At 47.4% G+C, this 22,265-nt stretch overlaps 1 long non-coding RNA gene across 1 annotated transcript; it reads right to left on the bottom strand.

Annotated features, from left to right (window-relative positions):
* Positions 1-3,111: 3,111 nt before the first annotated feature.
* LOC104852607 lies at positions 3,112-20,208 on the bottom strand. The gene is made up of 3 exons (XR_777541.1): positions 20,038-20,208; positions 6,052-6,181; positions 3,112-3,182 (listed from the first exon to the last, which is right to left on the bottom strand). It is a non-coding gene; the product is annotated as an uncharacterized LOC104852607 (long non-coding RNA).
* Between the last annotated feature and the right edge of the window lie 2,057 nt (positions 20,209-22,265).

Genomic DNA, 22,265 nt, shown 5'->3' with positions numbered 1-22,265 from the left:
TCTGGAAGTACTACTTGGTGATAAAAAAGGACATGCATTCTGCTGAGCAATGCAAGCCAGAGTTTGAAAGGCAGTTGGCCCTCTGCCTCTGTGGGTCCCACATTTGCAAGTTCCACCAACCCTGGATCCAAATTACTCAGGGGGGAAAAAAAAACATCTGCCTTGACCACATGCCGGCTTTTCCTCTTGTCGTTATTCCTTGTACCATACAGAAGAACAACTACTTACATGTATTTATATTATACTAAGTATTATAAGTAATAGAGTGATGTGTAAAGTAGAGTATATGGGAAGAATTTGTAGGTTGTGTGCAAGTGATGTGATTTGGGTTTTTCTTCAGTTTCCCTATTTGTTTTTTATTATCAACTTTCTTTTCATTAGTACATATTTGTCACACACTGATCACATTCATCTCAGGGAATTTTTACCTGTACATAGTATACTGTAATTCTTTTTTCCCCATTCCCCTCCCTTCAGTCCTCTTCCCCTCCCCACTTCCAGAAGCTTTGCTTCTATTTTTTTTCCTTCATTTCTCCACTTTTTCCTTTTCCTTTCCTTCCTTCCCCTTCCTCTCTCTTATTCCTCTTCCCATTTGAACAAATTCGCTAGTGTAGCAGGACACTAAGTCAACATTCAAAAACCAATAGCATTTCTGCACCTGAGTAACAAGCTCACTGAGAGAGAACTTCGGGAAACGACACCTTTCACAATAGCATAAGAAAAGTGAAATACTTAGGACGTCATTTAACAAATGAAGTGAAAGACCTTTACATTAAAAACTACAGTACTCTGACAAGGGAAATCAAAGAGGACATCAGAAAATGGAAAGCTATCCCCTGTTCTTGGATAGGCAGAACCAATCTAATGAAAATGGCTATGTTGCCAAAGTTGTTATACCTTTAATGAAATTCTAGTCAAGATACCAATACCATACCTCATAGAACTAGAGAAAACAATCCTAAAATTCACATGGTACCAGAAGAGACCTAAAATAGCAAAGGCAACTCCGGACAAGGGCACCGCCCCGGGCATCACAATCCCCGATTTGAAGTCATATTACAAAACTATTGTTGTGGCCCGCCTCAGATGTGCCCCAAAGCTCATGGGGCTTTTCAGAGGTAGCTGGATCCAGAGGGTGTGACACTGGAATTGATGCATGGTGCAACTAGGCTCAAGGGCACTAGGATTAAAGGTGTGAGTGCTACCTGCCCTAAGTAGCCTGAATAAGATAAAAGGGACAGAGAGATGCTGTAAAGTCCCTTCCTTTGTTGCTTTTGCTACCTTCTGCCTGTCTGCCATGCCACCCTGCCTTGGAGCCAACTGTGAGCGAAATAAACCCCTTCCCCTTTCACTTTGGGGGTCCAGTAACAAGGTCTTAGCAACAAAAGAAAAGTAGCTACTTTGATAAAATGCTTGCTAGAAGGGACTTGACGAGCATCTGTGAATTTGGGTTTCTGTGGGGTCCCAGAACCACACCTCCGTGGATATCAAGGGACAACTTTACTACATGATTGCCTCTCTGTCAAGTTCCTCTGCAGTACGCAGCTTCCTAGTGAGCGTCCAGAGCAGAGCAGGTCCTCTGGGGTGGGTGGGTGAGGAGGGCTCGGGGGTGCTGATAAACTCTGTGGGTGAGAACTGCACCGCGCCCACTATTTTGATTGTGGAAAGTGGGGACCCACTTGTCAAATCCTACAGAACTGTATTCTCCAAATATGTGTGGTTTCTAGTGTATCTCAATTTCTTTTTTTTAAATGTCTTTAGTGGCTTCACAGCCTCACACTGCAGTTTGCACTGCATTCAGGCTTTTGTGGTGGCTCACGAACCCCTGGGAATCTGGCCATTTTCCCACCTCACCCCCATCTTCTTCATGCACGCCTTCTCCTCCCTGTTCCCCTCTAGCTCCAGTCACAATGGCCTCCTTTCTTCTCCCTGCACGGCTTTTCCCACCCCCAAAGCTTACACTGCTTTTCTCTCTTCCCCATCACATTCGGTGCTCAGCACCCCGCCCAATTGTCTGCAAGAACACCGGGTAGCACTAATCCTCTCTGGACACAAGACCCACTTCCTTTGTAACAACACTGTAGTTTGCACCAGGCCGAGCATGGGGGTGAACACCTATAATCCCAGTATTCAGGAGGCTGAGGCAGGAGCATTCCCTTGAGTTTGAGGTCAGCCTGAGTTAGTTATAGAGTGGCTTCAAGGCCACTTTGGATTACATAGACCTTATAGCAAAAAAAGTAACAGTTTGCACCATCCAAAAGTAGCTGCCTCCCACCCCCACTCTCCTTAAAATGCAGTACTTCAAAGAAAAAGATCTTCCCTGCTTGGTCATTGCTTTGTCCCAGCACTCCCTGGCATGGGGTAGACTCTTACCAGACACTTCTGCATGAATGACTATGTGAAGTCTGCTGTTGAATTCTTGAAATTAAGCACCACCGGCGTGTTCACTTGTCATCAAACACTAACATTCTCTACACATAGGAGAGTTTGACTTTAGAGCATTTGTCTCCCTATGTTCACACTCTCAATCCATTCATCTTTCAGGCTTTCAGGAATGTTTGGGGCAGGGGATTTAGCTCAGTGGTGCCATTGCCTACCTCACAAGCATAAGGACCCAAGTTCAATCCCAGGAACCATTAAAAAAAGAAAAGGAATGCTTATTATTCTCAGTTTACAATCCCAGGGCAGCTTCTTTCACATAAATTGCAGGTTGCTGTCTCACTGGGTGCCAATAATGCCTCCTATGATATCGTAATTTATCAGAAACTCAAGTTCACTATAAATAATTCAGGAAATAGCCTTTGTTCAAAAATCCAGAGCATTTGAGGGCAAAAATAAATATTCTGACATGGCCAAAGTGTAGGGTTGGGAGAAGAAACAAAACTTTTGCATTGACAAATATTTGTGGATTTATTTATTTTTTTACTTTCTCGGAAGTTGAAAACTGAGTAAGCCAATGGCCCCTCTGAACCTTAAAATCACACAATTCATAAGTCACAGAACCAAGACTTCAACTAAAATCTTCTGACATCAGGAGGGGCCTTGGAGAAAGGGGCTCCATTTCTTCGATACAAGTACCCAGAAATGGCCTCTGCCCCTTCTGCTCACATTGTGCGGGCCAAGTCAAGTCACGTGACTGTTCCTCTTACTTCGGGGAGCTGGGAGGGCCGTCACCTGGGCTCCTAGAAGGAGATCAGTAAAGCTGCTTGACGTCTTCATTACGGAAAACCCTCAGCATTCGCGGAAGAGAGCACCCTTAGCCAGTGGGCAGCCATGGGAAACTTTCAACCACTGAGCGGCAGGATCAAGACCCCTAAAGACCGGGATCTGTGGCCCCATGAACCCCAATTTCAGCCTATGAACTCTCAGAGGTGCCAGTGGTGTCCATGCCTGAGAGCATAAAGGCCTGTTTGTCCAGGCATCGCATTGAAGGTAAGAGCACATGAGACCCATCTCCACTTGTGCCAACAAAATTTCCCACAAATCTCTGCTCTACCCCAAAGGTGGGCATTTCCCAGTTGCACCCTCACCCTCTATGACTGCCCCCCAACACCAGTCCTGCCCAAACATCTTCCAAACAGCTGGAAGTTCTCCTAGCTGATTTTGAAAAGTCGCTCTTAAATTCTTCCTCTCAGAAAGTGGCTCTGGCAAGTGCTGAGTAGTTCACACCAGATGGGATACATTTACACAGAGCCGGAACCAAAGAACACCCATCTCTCTGAGCATGGTGACAGAAAACACTGTCTCAAGTTCTGCTTTTCACACCTGTCACTGTCACAACTCTGTGTGTGTGTTCTTAGTGAAAGAGACTTCCCTGATGAGGAAAATATTTTTCTAAACAAACATACAGTTAGATCCTTTTCATTATACCTGCTATTCATTTCACATTCTCCTGATCCTGAAGCAAAGCCAAAGAGATGTTCTCCAGCCATGTGTGTCTTTGAAAATTGGAGCTTAGATCTGTCCACTCTTGATTTAATTTATGAGGGAAACGTGTTCCAACTGCAACCACATGCCAGTTGGAGTCACTTCTCTCTCGGGGCTCCACTCTGGGAAGTTAGAAAATTCATCCTCGAGTTCAGGAAGATGTTACGCTGTACAGTAGGTTCCTTGGGAAGCTCTGAGATGAAGCCATGCAAGGCACTGGACAGTGCATTGTTTTGAGATCTGTTCCATGAAGGGAAGCAGAGGACATGGGAAGAGACAGAGGGAAAACTCAGGTTGCAGCAGAAACTTCAACAAAAGCTTCAGTTGACCTATGAGAGGCTTAGAAGTTCACAAGGCCCATCTGAGGCATCCACTTCACAGCCAAGATGGCAGGCTATCTGCTCTGACTGAGCAGTCATCAGACACAGGCCGCACCAGGAATGGGAGTGACTTGGATGGAGTAACACTCTCCAACACACAGCAATTTCCAGAGAAGGCCACAAGCATTTCCTGCCACTGGGGACAAAAGGCATTCTTTCCTGAAGAAAGATCTGGGGCAACAATACAGTATCCATTACATATTTTACATCCACAACTGGAGTCCAATTAGGCAGTGTGAGTTTGTGGAAGGAGTCCCATGGACCACACAGATCAGCCTGCAAAACTGAGTGAACAACCAAAACTAAGCAGCTTGGGCCACCACAGGGACACCGCACTCAATAAAGATCCCGTGTCAGGCCGGTGATTTAGCTCAGTGGTTCCAGAGCCTGCCTCACAAGCACAAGGTTCAGAGTTCAATCCCCAGTACCAAAAAAAAAGACAGAGAGAGATCCAGTGACCAACCAAATTCTGGGCATATCTAGTCCTGCCCTGAACTCCATAACACACAATCCATGAGCCTTCTGAAGACCACACTAGCTGAGAAGTGGAGGATAGCAGTGAATTTTTCTGCCCCCACTCTGGACTCTGTACCTGAGAGCCTGATATCAGCCAACAAAGAGCCCACCTCTGTAGACCTCTGAGCCTCTCCATCAGAGCAGCCTCTCTGTGGCTACCAACACTTGTTTTCTTCTTCTCAGAACCGGCCCCGCATTTCCAGATCCAAGCATTTGCCTGGTTTAGAGATTTCTTCTATCCTACTGGCTTCTGATTTGTTACCACCTCCAATACTTCAGATTCTGGAAGTTTTCAATAACCTCTGGATGCAGCAGGGGACGCCTGGTGTTGTGGGGCAAACTGTGCCCCTCAAATGACACTCAAGTTTTAACCCCCAGGGACCCAGAATGTAACCTTATTTGGAAATAGGATCTTCCCAGAGCTAGTCAAGTTCGTACAAGATCGATTGAGTGGGTCTAATCCAATATGACTGGTATCCTTACTAAGAAGGGAAATTTGGAACTGGATAAAGAAAATGTGTGTAGGGTTTTTTTTTTTAATAAAATGGAGTACTACTCAGCCATAAAGAATGAGAAACTAGAGACATTTATAGCTAAATAGATGCACACTTTGAGGCCATACTCTAAAGTGAAATAAATAGGACACACACGTTTTTCTAGTGTGAGAAACTGAATGTATAAATAAGGACCAAAATATATGATAGATAATGTGAAATAGGAAGAAAAGGTCCCAAGGGGAGAGGGAAGTGAGAGGAGTAGGGGAAAGGAAAGAAGGGAAGGGAATAAATATGAGAAAAGGGAAAATAGAAACAAAGTCTTTGTAAGTAAGAAGGGGTGGAAGGGCTGATGGGAGGGCAGGGGAATGGGGAAAAAATAAGAACCAAGATTTATTGTATAAAGGTACAGATTCCCAATGACGAATGTTGTCATATTGTATACCTAAAATGTACCAATAAACGAGAAAAGAGAAGTTCGGTTACAGACACAGAGAGTCTGTGTGAACATGAAGGCAGAGATTGGGCTGAGGTATATAGAAGCCAAGGAACACCACAGGTTGCCAGGAAACCATCAGGAGCTAAGGGAGAGTCATAGAGCCATTGTGCCTCACAGCCCTCAGACAGAACTCAGCCAGAGCGCTGACTTTGGACTACTTGCCTCCAGAATCACGCAGCAATAATTTCTGTTTTTTTAAGCTTCAGGATCAGTAGTGCTCAGTTACACCACTTACCTGGGGACCTTGTCATGGCTGCCTGAATCCTGGGCATCACTTTAGACAGGGTTAGCATTGCCTGGGAGCAGGTAAGTAGGTCATTGTACCAAGGTCACAGGGCCACCAAGTAGCAGAGACACTGGGTGATCTGCAAAGCAGAACCACGAGGTGTTACCTCATACCCGTTGGGCTGACAAAAAAAACAACAATAACACGGTTAGTGAGGATGTAGAGAAATTGGAACCCCCGTACCTTGCAGCTGGGAACAACACAACCACTTTGTCAGACAGCATAAGGGTTCCTCAAAAACTAAAAATAGTATCACCATATGATCCAGCAATCCCACTTCCATACAACCAAAGAGATTTGAAGCAGGGTTTCAAAGAGGCATTTGCACACCCACGTTTTGCAGTATTATCCACAAAAGAAGGGAGATGGAAGCAGCCCAAATGCCCATCTACAGATGAACAGAAAAGGAAAATGTAGGGGAATGTTACATGCAGAGGAATATTATTCAGCCACTAAAAATGATGGAAGTCCATGCTATATCATAGATGACTCATGAGAAAATTTTGCTAAATGAAATGAGCTGGTCACAAAAGGACAAAGATTGCATGATTGCATGCAGGCAAGATGTCTAGAGCAGTCAAAAATCACAGAAACAGCCCATTTCCCCTTCAGTTGGAGACTGGATAAAGAAGATATGGTTTTTCTATAAAATAGAATACTATTCAGTCATAAAGAATGAGAAATTAGATTCATTCATAGGAAAATGGGTACATTTTGAGGATATACTCTTAAGTGAAATAAATAAGTCACACATGTGTAAATACTGAATAGTTTCCCTGGTGTGAAAAACTATAATGGTACATAAGATCCCAATGAGATAATTGACAATGTGAAATAGGAAGAAAAGGGCTAAAGGTGTAGGGGAAGTGGGAAGGGTAGGGGAAAGCCATAAGGGAAAGAAACAATATGAGAAAATGAAAAAATGTAAATAAAGTGTTTGTAAATGGGGAGGGGAGGAGGGGGTGAAGGGAGGGCAGGGACAAGGGGGAAAAATGAGAACCAAGACCTGTCATGTAAAGGTACAAGATCCCAATGATGAATGTAACTATACTGTATACCTAAATATACCAATAAACTCAAAAAAAATCACAGAAACACACAACCTACAATGTTTGTCAGCAGGAAGTGGGAAAAGGTGACCAGAGAGATGTTTTTCAATAGGTGCCAAGTTCTAGTTTTGCAAAAAGAGAAAGTTCTAGAAATTTTGCCTGACCACATGAATATAACACTGCTGAGCTGCACACATTAAGGGGGAAACTGTATTGTGTGGCTTTAGAACATAATTAAAGAGAAAAAAGAAGGGGAAAAGAGAGGAGAAAGTAGAGGATAAGGAGGGAAAGGAAAGGAAAGAAAGGAGGGGAGGAGAGAAACAAGGAGATGGGGAAGAGAGAGGAGCTGCAGTACCTCCTCTTCTGGAGCGGGGGCCCAGCACACCACCCTCAGTGCCCACAGCCCCATGCTAGGCTGTGACAGAGGTCAAGGACAAAGGTCAGTCCAAATCAGCACAGTTGAGGCCGTGCACCCAGCGGTGGAAATCTACTGCGAGTTCAAAGCATCCGTTATCTTGCAGTCTTATCAGCAGCCCTGTGCAGCAGCCTGCAGTCTCCTCCGTCCTTGTGCAGCTGAGGAGTGGGAGCTCAAAGGGCTGGAGGGAGCCCTCCCAAGTCCTTTCCTGCTGCAGGCAGGGCCGGGACCTCCTTCTACCACCACAGTTACTGTTCACTTTGCAAAACCGCTTGGCTTCACTAAGAATCTTTCAAAGTGGGAACTGGAACTCTAGCTGCCACATACACTCATTCGTGTATTCTCTGTTTCTTCTGCTCTTTCCCTCTTTTTTTTTTTTTTTTTTTTTTTCCTGGAAAGGAAAACTGATCATCCAGTGAAAAATATTTTCCTTTGAGATCACTTAAGGTATTTGGCAACTTGGATTGCCAAATAGCATGAGAGAGAATAAAGTAAGATGTGGGACCAAGGGTGAAAAGAAAACTTTTGACGGGTCCTCAGAGGCTGGGGAAGTGTTTCAGGCCGCCTCCCTCCCTGCAGCCACCACCACTGCCAGGCCATCCACACCGCCTTTTGAGTTGACAACCCCTTGGGAGGCTCTGTCAGGGTGGCCTAGGCCACCTCGTGCCAATCCCGGGACTCTGCAGAGTGAAACATACCTACCGCCCACCTCCAGGGCTCAATGTGTTCAAGTTTCTTCCCCACTTGCCAAAACCTGATTTCCTGTTTCTAAGAAAAAAAGCTTTAAAATACCCCTTTTAAAAAGACTCTTTAAGGCAGCTTATACATCAAAGAAGTCTTAGAAAGTAAGGTTTTGTTTGGTTAAGGGCACATGGATCAGAAGAATTTCCATTAAATTTCCCTTTTGAAGGGCTGAGGATTTTTACTGGACTTGGGCAAAAAACTTTTGGACAACCCATGTGATTCTTGCAGGCTGCAAGGAGCATGTGGCTGGTGCACTCTGCTGCCAGCAAAGTTGCAGAGCTAGAGGCCCAAAGAAAGCGAGGGCCTTGCCTACGTCTCCCAGGAGCGGGTATCAGAAGCAGACTCAGCCTGGCCCACCATTCCCAGTCTGGTGATGTCTCCACTTATCTACTAGTTTCTCCTGTAGTTGGAAGTTACAGGATACTTTTTAAAGTTGAAGATAATTTAAAAGCTTGAACCATTCGGAAGAAAGGTGTGTTTTTAGTCTTTTAAATAGGCATCAGAGTCTGCAAAAAAAAAAAAATGCCAATATCTAACCTTTACTGGACACTCTTTAGGCATCACTCATTTAATCACCACAATAATTCTATGAGCCATTTGCTGTGTTCTCTCCCTTGCACATACAAAAGGAGAGAGACAGAGGCAGATTCTGGCTTAGGCATTTCTTTTTTTCTTTTTTTTTTTCTTTTGGAGTGGTCAGAATGTGACAGGCTCTTTCCGATACCTGGTATGAACTAACCCTGGAAGCAATCCTAAGAGGGCAACAATATTGTCTTCATGACACAAAATAGAAAAACGGGTTGTAAAGAACTGGATTTGCCCAAGCCTTCTCCAGCAGTAAGTGGCGGTGCTCACATATGAGCCCCAATCTGGCCTGCAGATGGACTCTCTTCCTGCTGCCCACCTCCCAGAGCTTCTGTGAAGGTCCAAGCAAACCGTAGAAGTGAGAGCCATCTGCAGACACCACGAAGGAGTTCACAGGTCTGCGGGACCATGGTGCTGAAATGCAAGTTGTCCTATTTTCCTAAATTTCCACATTGGCTTGTGACATGAGGATCCGTGAGCCAGGCAGTGACAAGGGTCCCAGATCTGTCAGCTGAAAACATTTTCCAAATAAAAGATTGGAGTGAACGCTCTCTTGTTTTCCTTGGGTGGGTCCCAACCTCCCACAGGTTTAATTAGGTAGGAAAGCTTTGATTCACCGGCCATTGTTGGAGGCCACTGAGAACCGTGGAGCCCTGAGCCTACAGGCAAGACACACAGTGGAGACCCAGGTGTAGTCATATTAGGTAGGAAAGCTTTGATTCACCGGCCATTGTTGGAGGCCACTGAGAACCGTGGAGCCCTGTGCCCTGAGCCTACAGGCAAGACACACAGTGGAGACCCAGGTGTAGTCCCCTGTTCATGTCACAGCAAGTGAGTGTAGCACCACTGGCCCAAGCATCACTTCGCGCCTGGGCTTGGTCACTCGTGTGTTCAAGGCTGTCTGTGAGTGTCACTGCAAACCAGACCCACTTAGACTAGAGAAACAGAGGGGAATGCGCCACAGTCTTCTCCTGTGGGACACACTTCACAGTCGTGAGGCCTTAGATATACTTCACAAACAGTCCCCTGATCTGTCCTTCCCTCTTCTCATTCCTACAGCAAATTATGCCAGTGTTGTTCTCCATAATTCACATGTTCAAGTCCTAGCCTCATGTTTTTAGAAATGGTCTTCAGTGATTAATGAGCTCACCAGGGTGCTTTTGGTCCAATATATATGGTATTCCTATAAAAAGAAGGGATTAGGAACAGACACAGTTGAAAGACTATAGAACACACAGGGATGGCTACGGACATGTCACGTAGAGAAGACATGGCCTCCCACTCCTGGGTCTTGGGTGTCCTTCCTCTGGAATGGAAAGTGGGAGTCTGTTGTCGGAGCCCCAGTCTGGCATGGTCTGTACAACAGCCACAGCGAAATAATGCAACCAGTATCTGACCTCTCTAGGGAAGAGGTGTTTTGCATTTATCGAATGAAAGGAAGAATGAATAAAACCTTCTTGGGTACATTCCCAAGGAGTTTGCAGTCTCAGGGGGTGATGAGCATTTTCTCCCTTGGTTTGTGCCTGGTGCTGGGAGTGGTGAGCAGAAACAGCTGTGAGCTTCCTCATGGAGGGCGTATTCTATCGAGGGAGCCAAGCATGGATCTCTTCTGAGGAACAATACCCCAGCTACCGTGACAGGTGAATGCTCACATTTCACCATCGTCTCCTCTCTCAATCTCAGCCTTTCGCAGAAGAAGCGCCCAAGGGGAATCTGTGGATTTGAACTGAAGTGACTAAACCCCAAAATGGCTTCCAGATCCACTGCCGAGGGGAATTAGTTTTCCCTATTTTTCTCTACCTAACCAGACCCCACCCTTCCTTCCTTCCTTCTTTCAAGTATTTCATCATTTGTGAAATCTTCCCAGAGAGCTCTGCTCATGGTAATCCTTCTCTTTGATCTGGTATCACTTATTTCTGCTCACAATTATGCTCTTTATTAAGAGGCGCAACAGGGTCATAGAAGGTCTGTAGTTAGGGAGGCAGTCCTAGCAAGGCCTTGGACCTTGGTTTGTTCGTTTCTTCATGTCTCCGTTTCCTCATCTTTAAAATGAAGGCAATGGTTCCTACAGTCTTCACAGTCCTTTTCATGATAGAGCCTCTGTCACAATTAGCACTCATGGCCACCAGGTGAGAAGAAACAGCTTCATCTGTAGCTAAATACAGCCATGTGGCCAAGTTCAGCCCAGTGGGGTGTGGCGGGGGGGGTAAGTGCCCCTTTCTGGCTACTCCTGAAAGCCTGGCTCAGTCACCCACCGTGGGCTCACTCTCTCTAGCTCTTTCTGCAGGTAGGGACATGGGAACAACAGCGGCGGCCACAAAGTCACACACGCAGGTGACAGGCTGCCCTGCCGGCCTGGGTTGCTGGATGTCTGATAGAGAAACCTTGCTGGCTCTGGACCTCTGACTATCACATAAGGGAAATAAACATCCGCTTTATTTACGTCACAGACCACCTGGTCCCTTTGTCACATTCTGCATAAGTAAAGTAGTCAGAGCTACTTGACACACAGTGGACCTGTGATGAGTCGATACCAGTCGCTGCCATAGAATAAACTGATGGGCTGTGATCACTCAACAGCTAAAGAGAAGGAAAAGTTTATCAGTCTTGTGATTCCGAACTTGGATATTTAGGAAAATGGCAGGACTCTGAATAGAAATAGGGGCGAGGGGTGAAGAAGACACTATGGGGAGAGAAAATAGAGGCAGGCTTCTGCCACGTTGAATTTAGCTGCTGGCCAGGGTTGCAGGAAGAGATGCCAACAGGCCAGGTGAAGAGAGATGTACAGGCTAAGGCAGAGGCTAAGGTCTGGAAACCAAGAAACAAAGAACTTCCGGTGGTCTGGGGGAGCTGAGCTGCAGGAACAATGAAGTTTCCAAGAGCTAGGACTGCAGACTCAGACGCTGGAAGGAGGATGAGGAGGAGAAAAGTCTGGGTGGGGCACAGGTTTCTAGGGCTTGGAAGGGAGAAAGGCCTGGAAGTCAGGCTGTGCCTCGTGTGCAGTGCTTCAAAGGCAGTGAGAGATTCAGGTCCTGCTCAGCACGCAGAGGGACAGTGGGGTTCCTGACTGGGGACGATGACAAAGAATCTGCCCGTTGGGCCAGGGCATCCTTGGGTGGGGACAGAAGAAAGCACCTCCTCTAGAAGATGAGACATTTCAGCATGATTCCTGCAGACCCCTATAAGACCTAGGAAAGAACTTGCTCAAACATTCTGCCTCTGGGTGGTATCCTGGAGAACTAGAGAATTTTTAATGTGAAAGATCAGATGAAGTTAAGCGTTTTGGTCTGGGTGTGTCTGAAGAACTTTGTTGGTCCATGTGCACTAAAGCTGAGTATTTCGAGGAGATTTTTATGGAGACAGTGAAACCAAAGATGGAGCCAGAGTGACCTCATGGAATGGAAAGGAGAATGAGGTCCTCCAGGCAACACACACACACACACACACACACACACACACACGCATACACACACGCCAAAGGTCTGCTCTGCGTCTCTCACAGACTGGAGGTCTGAGGCCATCCACAAATATGCCTTGAGCTGCTCCACACTGTGGGGAAAAACAAAGCGGGATGAGGGAATGAGAGTGAAGGACACAGCTGTCCCACCCCAGGGAAGTTCTCTCTCTGATGACTGCAAAGCCAGGCACAGGGCAATGGCAGAAGCCATGTAGCTACCAGGGCTGGAATGTTCCAGGCAAAAGGGCCAGCCAGGACCAAAGCTTGGAGCTAGACAGGGCACTGAGGAGTGACCCCAAGGTCATGGCTGGATTGAGGAAGAGGGGAGCAAAAGGCTGAGGGGCAAAAGAAGCTGCTCCTTCCTGCTGAGGGCCACCATGCAGCCAACCGGCCACCTCTTCTCCTGCCTGGCCTCATTTTAGACCCAGCCCCGGTAGCAGAAGCTGTGTGTGAGAGGCAGGGATGGCAACAGGCCCAGAAGGTCTGCCAGGTTCAAAATTACGAGGACTGGGAAGCCCACAGCCAGGATGGCCCATTGGGCTCTGTGCCCAAGCAAGGTGATAGAATGGTCCCAGGAAACCCTATCAGCCTGCAGAAATTTGTACTCACTGCCTTAGCAGTTAGAGCTTTACCCACAACCTGGCAAAATATATGAGACTTACTGTGCGTGGATGCGTGTGAGTGTGTGCGTGTGTGTGTGTGTGTGTCCCCGCATGCATGCGTGTGTGCTACTAGGAGTTGAACTCAGGGCCTGCCTGCCCCTGAGATATACCCATATCACTTTATTTATTTATTTTGAGACAAGGTCTCCCTAAGTTGAACTTGTGATCCTCTTGCCTCATCCTCCCAAATGACTGGGATTACAGTATGTGTCACCACTCCCAGCTGAGACCAACTTCTTAATATGCCACAAGACCTTCACTAAGAAGGACACAGCTGTCTCCCAGCAGGATCTGGCTGTGCAGTCTTGATTGGCCCCTTCCCCACTCTGCACAGACCTGGATTTCCTTTACTATATCATGAGATGATGGAATTCTTTGAACTCCAAGCCCTCCCAGATCCAAAACTCTATGACCCTGTGAATCCAGCACATAGCCCTGTTTTCAGATGGAGAGTGAGGTTTCTTTTCCTCCCCGGGCATTTCTCTTTGAGCTAGTTTTCAACCTCCACCTGGTTCTCAGTTGGCCCAGTTCTGAAAGCAACCGCTCTTTATGGAAAAGAGGAGTCTCTCTAGGTGTGTGATGATGCACAGACCCAAAACATCCTGACAAGTGTCCATACCCTAAAGCCTCCACCAATGCACCTCAGTGGATGCACACGGGAGAGATCTTGTTAAGGACCAGCTGACAAACAGAAATGCTGTTTTGAACAGTTTCCCATTCACGATCCTGGAGCAACACAGGTATAACTGCCCCTTTTCTGTGAGCATTTTTATAAGCTACACTTGCTGCTTCTGTTTTTCCAACAATTGTCTAGGGACTTAGAGCTTTTGAAGAAGCTCGCATTTCAACATCCAAAGTAACTTCCGTTCCCAAGGTGGGAACTGTCATCACTTCTATTTTATAGGTGAGAAAACTGAAGGTCTCAGAGAGGAGAACTTAGAGCTGTTCCCCAGGTGGGTTTCAGACCTGAGACACCAACAGCACGCCCCCCACACACAACAAAAAACTGGTGCTGGGAAAACCCAAAATGACTGGAGTTTAACAACAGGAAATGACGCTGCCTGTCTGCATCAGTGAATCAAATCTCACTTCCACATATCCCAAGTATCCACTGTCTGCCTGTGGCTCCAGCTTTCCAGAAAGAAGGGATACAGGTGCTACTACAACCCTGCACCCCCACCCAACTTCTGTGGCTTCTGTTAGTCCTTCAGCCACTCAGTGACTCCTTCTGCCTCCTATCGCCAACCCCCATATCTTGCCCATCAGTTCTAACACACAGAGCCCTAGAGGATCACCCAGGCCTAGGCCCTGCCACCAGTCAGATGTCAGGGCAGATCTGGGCTCCAGGAGAGTGCCCTGCTACATCCTGCCCAACAGAGCATCTTTGCAGAGCCTTAGAGAGCCCTCCACCCACTCTGAGGGTGGGGAGATGGGACCACTTAGATCCAGAACACCAGCTACTCTAACTTTCCACTTTTGAGTCACAGTGCCCTGCCCAAAGAGACCACTTGGCCCCAGACTACCCATAGCCCTGGATGCCAGGATTCTGAAGATGTATTTACAAGTGCAAGAGGCACTGAAGATGCAAAGTCTGGCCCCATCGATAAGGAACACCCCTGAGAGATGAGCTCTGACTGAAATAACCTGAGACCAAGAGCTAAGAGAGGGGACGCAGTCCACTCTTGAGTCGCAAAGTCCAAGTCTAATATGCTGGGAAAGCCAGAAGCAAGCCACAGCCAAGAGGGTGAGCTCAGGACAAGAGCAAGCAGCTTTAGACATTACCTTGACAAGTCATTTGTTTCCACTGTGGGTTTCAGTGACCTAGGATCTGTTCCACAGAGCAATGGAAAGAACAAGTGTAAGGATGCTAGTCCTCCTGTTGCCTGCTTCGGGCAGACCTAATCAGAAAATAACAGAAAGAACTAACCTTAAGAAGAGCTAAGACATTCAGAATAGACTCCGGTTTGATCTGAAAAGATATTCTCTGTGCTTTGAATTTCACAGAGTGCTTTCATTTGCCACCCTTCTCTCTGAGCCTCTCTAACCCCTTTCAAACCCCTATGTTTTATTGTTTCCTTGTGCATATGAGGAAACAGGCTCAAAGAAGGAAATTGACTTACCAAGGTCAAGCAATGCTAAGTGCATGGCTGAGATACTGTCCCGGGTTGTCTGCTTGTAGAACATCTAGCCCCGTGCCACAAAGAAGTCCTATGCAACAGGAATTTATTATCCTGATTCAAAGGAAAACTAAGTTCAAAAGCCAGCAGGTGAACCTAGGTTTCTTAGCACTAAAACTTCTATCACACTACAGTAGTCTAGTCACATCTGTGTGCCCTGATCTATCTCCCCAAGCTGCCAGAACAGCATCTGGTATGTCGTAGGTGTTCATTGAACACTGGATTGGTGAATGACTCCTCCTTTGAAGTTTTATTAGTGAAATGGATGACAGCCTTAACTGTATGAGGTAGTCAGTGATTCACTTTGGTCAAGGCTCACATCTGAATCTGAAGAAAAGCAGTTGACTTAGCTATGTCCCCAGACTCCTCCCCAGTAAGGACAGAAAAACTAGAGAAAGAACCTACTGTTCCAATCTGCAAGGGGAATTAAAACCATGGAGAAGGCCTCATGCTTTTCATCTGCAGGGGAATGGGGCTGGGTACCCGAATGCCGCCTTCCCTCTCACCATCTGTCACGTTGCTGAGGCAGAACGGCTGCCAACAGAAAATCATAGTCCCAAAAGCCATGACGGGTCCTGCTAACTCAGACTCCTCTTACCCCCATCAAGCACCAGATGAAACACAAGCAGCTGAAGGGGGAGGACAGCTAGTGAAAAGGTCCTGCGGGGTCCTGCTGGGTCCCCTTCTAGATGAGAGCCCCTCCAGTCTTCACCATGATCCTGCCAAAGGAAGAGCTTTATTTTACAGAGGTGAAAGCCCAGCAATCAAAGAGGTTCTGATTTCCCATATTAATCGGAAATGGGATTTGAATCCAGAACGCCCAGAGCACGAAGCCTGTGTCTCTTGCCACGCACCCCGATTAGAGTCCATGACGGGTGTTTTCACAGAGTAAAGTACTCTACAAACAGGCTTCTCTCACTGTGAGGATCACAGAGACAGAGCAGATAGAATGATTTCCATTTTATAAATGCAGATTGAGAATAAATGTTCAGTGACACATGTGTAAAATATGCTACATGTAATTCTTGTTTTGTAAAGAAGTTCAGAGACAACAAGTTACATGTTGTTTGCATACATTAAGGCTGAATTCCTATTATCAGTTATCATCAGTTGCTGTGCTGAATTTCTCTTTCTTCAATCCACTTATCTTTGGTAAAATAATTATGAGTCATTTGATTAAAAGTGCTCAGCTAGAGAGTACTGCAACTGGAATCTGAACCTAGAACAGGACTTTCTGGTTTTATGATCTTGTCAAGCTTTTCTGTTACAAGGACCTTTTCTGTTACTTCTCCTGTGAAGTCTGTGTTAGCTTTCTGTTGCTGTGACAAAATGCCTGAGAAAAACAACCTAAAGGGAGAAAGGTTCATTTTGGTTTCTGGTTTTAGAGGATTCAGTTCCTGGCCCACCAGCTCTCTGACTGGCTTTATGGCCCAAAGTGAGACAGACTTCCTGGCAGGAGGAGGGTGTAGAGGAGGAAGCTGCTTACCTCATGGTGGTCAGGAAGAAGAGAGAGAGCCAGAAAGGAAGGGCCTGGGATGAGGTAGAGTCTCCAAGGCCATGTCCTCATGACCCACTCCCTCCATCTAAGCCTCCCCTCCTAAAATTCCATCACCTTCCAATAATACCATCAAATTATGACTCCATTGAGAGACTAATCCACTGCTGAAATTATAGTCCCCATGCTCCAGTCACCTTCCAAAAACCACCTCTGAATATTGCTGCAAGGAGAACCAAGCCTCAACACATGATCCTTTTAGGAGATATTCTAGATCAAAGGCTGTGACAATATCATAAAACATGTACCTTCTAAAGGCACTGCTATGGTTTCTATCTAGATATCCACCAAGAACTTCATGTAATCGTAGGTGGGGCTTTGGGAAATGATTGGGTCTCAGTGGCATTATGCTCATCAGTTTATAGTGCTGTTAGGAAATAGAGCTTGGTCAGAAGAGGTGGGTCGCTGGGCAGGGGACATGGTGACATGGTAGGGTATGGCTCCCTATCTGGCTCTTCTCTGTGCTCTCTTTTTCCTGTCTGCCATGCTATGAGCACCTCTCTTCTGCCATACCATCCTTTGGAGCCGACTACAATGGACTGGAATGTGAACCCAAATAAACTTCTCCTCCTTAAACTGTGGGTGTCAGATTATTCTGTCCCAGCAATGAAGAAAGTGACTAAGACAAGCATCTTTATGTAGAACATCTCATTCACTGCTAGTCAGATACTTAGACAAATACTTCACTGAACCTTCCAATGTGCAGGAAGTCTTCATCTCCGATATTTATAATTCATCTTGGGGGCCATTCTACCAGTGTAGGAAGATTGCATCAGGATAAATTCTTCCAGGCATGTAGAAGGGAAAGAATTTATGTTACCTTCTCCAAGAGAATGGACAGTCACTGTCCTAAACCAGACAATTTGTGAGACTGTTTAAAAGTAAAACGGCCTTGGTCTGAGGTTTAAAAAAAAAAAATGCTATGTTAGACAAATGTAAGACATAGTCAAAAGCAAGCTGCCAATCCCTGTAGAACGATCCCTTTCTGGCCAGAGCTGTTGGGTACCAGTCAAATACTCAGAAGAGGTCAGTGAAGCACATGAGTGAGCAAATTAACATCATCAAGGTCCAGGGACACTGCTGTAGAGGACAAGGAGACATGGCACGGCAGGACATGCTCATCTGTGGACCTTGGGCAGGAGCTGTGTTCCACAATTTTACAGGTGGCCCAGGTAGCAGCCAATGTGAGCAATGGCTTGAGCTCAACAACTGGAGGTGGGGACCACACTGGGAAATATCCAAGATGTTTGTGTCAGAAATTTGTGCTTAACTCATTAGACCCATGATGGCGAACCTTTTAGAGATCTAGTGCCAAACTGCATCCCATAACCCACTTATTTATCACCAAGTGCCAATGTTGCAATTACAACTAAATTCTGAGGTTGTAATTCAGAAAAAGCAACTCCTACATTAACACCTTCGGTCTTGAAAGAAAAACACTGTAACACACATGCCTTAGCTTCGCCACCACTGTATTAGACATTACCACAGGCTTTGGTGACAAAGAACATAATCAGCACTACCAGTATTTTAGGAAAACTGATCTTGAATTCATTCATCAAATATCTATTGAGCACCTTGCCAGGCACTGAGTCTCTTCATTTCTGCATGCCAGGGTCGGGCGCACATCAGATGTTCTGCCAGTGCTACCGCATCTGGGTGACTATGGTGGTCTGTGTGACCAAGATATGGCAGAAATGCTGGTACCTTACTTCTGAGGTAAGTCTATAAAGATGCTGTGGCTTGCTTCCCTTTTAATCTCTCTCTCTCTCTCTCTCTCTCTCTCTCTCTATCTCTCTCTCTCTATCTCTCCTGACAGCTTCCTCAAGGGAAGCTGGCCGCAACACTACGAGCAGCCTTATGCTGAGGCCCACCTGAAAGGCATTCCAGCCCATGAGTGAGTTGGCCTTAACAGCCAGACCCAGATGCCTGTAGCCTCAAGAGAGACCCCCCTGAGCACCCCAGCTGAGCCCCTCCTGGCTTCATCGTCTCAGAAGTTGGTGAGCCTGTGCCATCACATCATGATCATCCCAAGTCCAGAGCTTACAACCACTGCCTCTCAGAGTAACACACTACACAGCACAGGTGAGTAGTACCAGATCTTCCCAGCAGCAGTGATCTCGGGATAAAATGAAATCACAACTGCCTAGGGACTTGTGAAATCAGCAGAGTATGGCCAGGTGGGGTGAGGGACCCCTCTCCATGGTGTGCAAGAGGGAATGGGCAGAGCTCTGCATGTCCAGCCTCACTGTGTGCTCCCCAGGCAGTGCTGGCCGCCACCTTTCCTCACACAGGGCAGAGTCCCCCCTGCACCTTTAGCATCTTCCTGAAGAACTGCTGGATAACGGCCCTTCCAGGAAAAGAATCAAGACCTCCAGAGCTCAGAGAGCACAAGAGATGGCCTGGCCTTGTTCAGCGCAGGGGAGGGGGAGGCAGGCCTGGGAGAGGTGTGGAGGGGCTACTGAGCTGGGGGGAGGAGACCAAAAGGTGTGGGCAGCAAGCCTCTCCTCTCCCCACAGGTAGCCAAGCCCCTGAGCTTGGAGACTTTCCATGAGCCTCTGATCGATGGCCTGGCTCACACTGTATCCTTTTAAAGTAAAAACTCAAGGATGTACCCAGGCCATCTGTGCTTACCGAGAGGGCCCCCTTTCCACCTGCCTGACACCCGTGGACTGATGCCTTAGGGTGGAACAGAGCATGGCTCCCACCACCCCTCCTCCTGTCTGCAGGCCAGGCCTGTGCTCGAGCTGCAAGACAGCTCTGCTCGAACAGGGGACACCGAGGTCTGCAGCTGGCTTCCACATCATCCTGGAAACACCTGGGGAGGGTGGGCACAGCCCGAGCCACTGTCCGGAGTGAGGATGGCACCCTGGAGACCAGGGGACGTCGTGCAGGTGTTCTGCCTATCCTAGAAACCAGCCGACCACACAAGAAACCTGCCCTCTACAAATACATTAAGACATGTTCGAAATCATTTTTAAATGCTTTGCTTTCCAATGTTTCAAGTATAAAGTGGTTTGGGCCTCTCGGAAATAAAGTAAATAACCTGAAGTCTTATTTTTTAAAATAAATAAATAGAGCTGGAAGGACCCATTCATACCGATGGTGCACGCGGCCTGGACAGACACGCGTTTGCAGTTTGTAAACCAGGCCTTCACTCACCCTTCAAGGCATCTGCGTCCAGCCCCCCTGGCCGTGGTTCCCTCTTGGAGGAGACCGACGCCCTGTGACACGGGCATGGCCTCCCCTCCTGGTGAGCCTGGACTCTGCCCTCCTCAGGGACCTCCGTACCTCAGCGAGGCGGGCAGGACCTGCCTCCAGAAGCTGTGCTGTCTGAGCTCCTCTCGCAGCGCTGCCATGTGGAGCTGAGGGTCCCCAGGCCCAGGCCTGCGGCACTGTGAGAGGCGGTTAGGACTCGGAAGATGCGCTTGCGCTTGCGGGGCTGTGGGGCCCTGCCCTTCCCCTTCCCCCTCCGTTATGCACCGGTGCTTCCTGGGTCACCTGCTATCACCGGGATACCTACCTCACCACAGTCCTAGGCGACGCAACGAGCCAAGCCACCGTGAGCCAAAGTAAAACTGTTCTCTTTTTAAACTGACCATCCCTGGGATTTTAAGAAATGCAAGGCAGACTAACACACTCAGTAAGCGAAACGTTTTATGTATGGCCACTCTCACTGGGGCTGTTGTTCCTCCAGTCCGCTCTGTGAGGCTGTGAGGACCTGGGGCCATGCTGGTGGAAATACTTCCTGGTACACAGAAGGGGCACCTTCTGAGGAGTCAGAGCAGGGACTGAACTGTTTTTTTCAGTACTGGGACCTTCACACTGAGATATATTCCCAGAATTTTTTGTTATTACTATGTATTTTAAGATTACTACTTATTTATTATTACTGTTTCTCTAAGTTACTATATCTCTAAGTTTTTTCTCAACTCATCACCCTCCTGCCTCAGCCTCCCAAAACGCTGGGATTACAATTTATGCCACCACATCCAGCTGGCAGCATTCCTTTGCCCCTGTTTCCTCTGTTCTTTCATCTCTGACCCAGCCAGATCTGGCCCTGAGGCTTGGTTGATACCTGTCATACATGTAGGTGAAGAAATAAATCACCCGGCCTGGGTGCTCCTGCAGCAGAGCTGGGCCAGAGCCACAGCCTCCGACCCCAATACACCTGAGCAGATGTCCTCCTGCAGAAGGTGCCAGAGACAGCAGGAGACACTCTGCTCCTCCACCTTGCTCATCCCTGTCCAGAAGACCTTGCTGGCAGGATGGGAAAAGTGGCTCTCACTGTGACCATCACAAATCACACGGTGTTGCTGTGTTTTTGCATTGAAATGATTATTTCCAAAGGGAGGGACCTTGCAATGACAGCCAGGCGAAGACAGCAGCCCACATTTCAAAATAGGTCATTTAGAGAGGAGAGAAAACCCACAGCTGTCTGGCCAGATCCTGGGAGGGCTGTGCAGTGGGGAGGAAGAAAGCAGGTGCGGTGGAAATGACAGGCAAGTGACAAGTGCGGGCTCAGGTGGCATGGCTAAGGGTACCCAGACAGCAAGAGCTCCCAGGGACAGGAGACCAGGTTTGGGGCCCAGCGCTCTCACCTGCAGACACGGAGGCCCTGTGCAGTCTCTCTGTATACCATTTAGTAAAGTCTGGGTTTACAAGAACACACAAGGCTCCAAGGAGCCTGACACTGTGTCCTTCCCTGCTCGCCACGGGGAGCACGAAGGCAGGGGTCAGCGCAGCAGCCCTGACCTCCTCCACGAACAGTGCCAGGAAAGGCTTGATTGATGTGCGGTTCGCTCACATTTCTCCAGAGGCGCTGGGCACGGTGGGGAGCACAAAAGGGAAGACAAAGTCTGCGTGGACGGAGGCATTAAAGGGTGCCTCAGCAAGAGAGCCAACGTGTTTGTCGCTGCAGTAAATAAAAACTATGAAAATGACTTGCGTGTGCCTCCAGGCTTTAGGATGATCTGAACACAGGGGAAACGTAAGACAGAATGAAGACTGTGGCTGGGGAGGAGAAGGCTACAGGAGGCTGGCCAGAGGGGATGGGGTGGGGACCAGGGGGACTCAGATGACAAAGAAGAAAGAGAGGAAAGAAGTCCTTCAGAAAAGGCTGAATGCCTGAGCATCCAGAAAGACCGTGTTAAGAAAAACTGAAGGGTACACTTGGATTTGATTACACTGAGGGAGCCAGGATAACCTAGCAGCTTTAAGACAGGAAAAAATCAAAGATCATGTTAATAGCTGGACTTGGTGACCCAGAACCTCCAAGCAAAGATTTCTGGAGTTTTGTTTGTTCAAACTGTAATCCCAAATTCAAATCGTAGGGTCAGTAGGACGGGGAACCAGAGATGAAAACACTGCGGCCTGAGAGGTAAAGGGGAGAGTCTGGGTACCAGCCTTGCTGGCTGGCCCTGGCTTCCCTCCTACACCTGCCCCAGAACAGAGCAGAGAGCCACACTCCCACAAGAGGCTGGAGGAGGAGGAGGAGGAGGAGGAGGATGATGATGATG

This window comes from Fukomys damarensis, unplaced genomic scaffold (assembly GCF_012274545.1).
Source record: "Fukomys damarensis isolate Sample0158 unplaced genomic scaffold, DMR_v1.0_HiC HiC_scaffold_23, whole genome shotgun sequence".
Classification (NCBI taxonomy): Eukaryota; Metazoa; Chordata; class Mammalia; order Rodentia; family Bathyergidae; genus Fukomys; species Fukomys damarensis.
The sequence above is the reverse complement of the archived record's forward strand: the minus strand, read 5'-3'. Positions and strand labels throughout refer to the sequence as shown.